This window comes from Asparagus officinalis, chromosome 8 (genome assembly GCF_001876935.1).
Source record: "Asparagus officinalis chromosome 8, Aspof.V1, whole genome shotgun sequence".
Classification (NCBI taxonomy): Eukaryota; Viridiplantae; Streptophyta; class Magnoliopsida; order Asparagales; family Asparagaceae; genus Asparagus; species Asparagus officinalis.
This window is the reverse complement of record NC_033801.1, coordinates 111,032,940-111,035,689: the sequence shown is the minus strand read 5'-3', so window position 1 is coordinate 111,035,689 and position 2,750 is coordinate 111,032,940.

Below are 2,750 nucleotides of genomic sequence, written 5' to 3'. Positions count from 1 at the left end.
CGCCGACCCGCTGCCCCGTTGTCGGACAGCTCTTCACCAGAGTCCCCTCCGATGCCGCGCTCCACCGCGTCAGATCTGACCCGCGCCGTTGATGTTGACTCATTCGACGTACCGAGGCAATATCTCACCTCACAATCAGATATGTTTACAATTATTATCGCTTAAATGTTTAGTTAGATATATTAATGTTGTTAATATGCATATTTAGCGTGGAATGCTGATATATGATATTAGATAACATTTTTTTAGTAATAAATAACAAGATATTTTATTGTATTTATGTTTGAAAATTAACGAACATGAAATGATAAACGTATGTGTTGTAATTAGATTTTATGAGACATTAATAATTTTGTATAATTACATCTAAGAATTTACGGACATGTAATGACAAGTTAGGTGTTAAATTAGAATTTACGAAATATTATCGAAAAAGAAATAAATTAAAGGTAATTTATAAAGTAAGGAAATGTTACTATTCATAAAAAAAGAATTAACAAATATATATATATATATATATATATATAAGTTATCAATGAAACTTATTTATGTGTGCATTCATACCGTGGTAGGCTGTTCATGAATTCCATCTTTTAATGTAGTGATTATTCATGCTTTACAAACTTGTGTAATCATGTTTGACATGCCATGTTATTATTGTCTAGAATTAGTGTTATTACTATCTTGTGATTGAGAACCTTAGTAGTTCATGACTTAGTGGCATCATGCGTCATGAACAGACCTAGTGATATGTGTGGGTGTGTTGACTGAATTTAGGTGGTGAACCAGAGTTTTAATAGGGATTATGATCATTGACTTAGAAAAACGAAAAAAGTTGGGATGTGAAAGTCTTAGTTCGCATGATCGAATGTGATTATTGACTTAACTTCCAAGCTCGCACCAGTGACCTGTTTCGTCCTGGGGTTGGTTTGTTGGACCATGTGACCTGTTTCGCCACTTGGGTTTGTGACCTGTTTTGTTACCTGAGCTTTGCCTGAGTCCGGACTAGACCGAGATCAGATTGTGTGTAGTCCTCTAACCGCCTGTTTTGTGGTATTAAATGAGCGTAGGGGATGGTGAACAGTCAGTCTTTCAGTGATGCGAACTTGAACCTATTTGAGAGGTGGACCAGTGAGTTTTAGGATGACTAGTATTTTACCCAGTTACTGTATTCATATAGCTATATGTTATCATGTTTAGGAGAGGATTACATCTTGATTTATTAGATTTCTAGTTGCATGTATTATTATCTTTCCTATTGGTGTTATTACTGTCATAGCATGGGTTGTTCGACTGCTTCATTTTCTATGTAGGATCATACTGTGTGCCATACACGCTGACATACACCTGTTTTCTCTGGTGTACGTCAGACTTAGGGGATGAACATGTCCAGTTCGATGATGCAGCAGAGCCGGTGTATGCCCAGCCAGAGTGTCCTTTCGATGGAGTGGAAGAACAAACTAAATCGTAGTGGTTTTCTCCTGTAGTAGTTGTGGAACATTAGAACTCTTTTACCGTACTTTTCTTTAGTTGAAGATGGATTTAGTATTTTTAGCAGCACTTTCTTTTATTAATGACTATGTATTTTTATATTCCTAATTGGATCGTTTTTGTAATAAGGGTATGTTTGACCCATATTTTTATGTCTAGGATGATCTTCTTTTGATGATATGTCAATTTATTATTCTAGGTTGTCATTATATTCTTGCTATTATGATCAGAGACCTGTGACTGATATCTTATATTTGACGTTTAGCGTATTGGATTGAGAAGAAAAAAAAAGTCCTTTTTGAAAAATTCCTTTTCAAACAAGTTTGTTATTATGTTTGTAAACTTTTCCCAAAGTTTTATATTTTTTGGAATTTATTTACTATTTTTTAAAGGTCATTAAAATTCATTTTACTTTTCCCAAAGTTTTATATTTTTTGGAATTTATTTACTATTTTTTAAAGGTCATTAAAATTCATTTTCAAAATTCAAAACAGGCTGAAAATTTTATTTTGTTTTAATTTTTTAATATTTCTTAAAGGTCATTTTATTCACATATTTTTATTTTCCAAGTTTTTGATTCTAATTTAAAATTTTTATTTTTATATATCATTAAAGTTAAAATTTTTACTAACCAAAATTTTTGTAATGCCCGTGAAATTTTGATATTAATTAAAATAATTTTTTAGTATTTTAAAATATTTAATTATGATTAAAAGAGTATTTGTATTTTTTCTAAATTTCTAGAAATTTTTACGATTTAAAAGTCTAAATCTTATATTTATTTAAATGATTTTAATATTTATAAATTAATTTCGTGCGGTGAAATTTTTTGGAATTAATCTGTTGTGTTATCGATACTATTACGTATCAATTTGAATAATACATCATATTATTTTTACTATTACATATTATTTTGTATAATATGTTGTATTATTATTACGTATTATTTTGTACAATTTGTTGTATTATTACTATTATTGTATATTATCTATTGTATTAGTACAACTGGTGTGTTTTATCGCGTAGATAATTATTTGATTTTAAATATAAGTAATTATATTTTTTATTAATTATTCTTATTTAATTTTACAATTTGTTGTACTATTTCTTCTATTGTGTATGAGCTATTGTATTAATACAACTAGTATGTTTTTATTTATAGATAATTATTCTGTAATTAGTTTGATTTTTAAATATCAGTAATTATTTATTTTAATTAATTTTTGTTTTAAATACCTAACCCTAACCCTAATTAACAA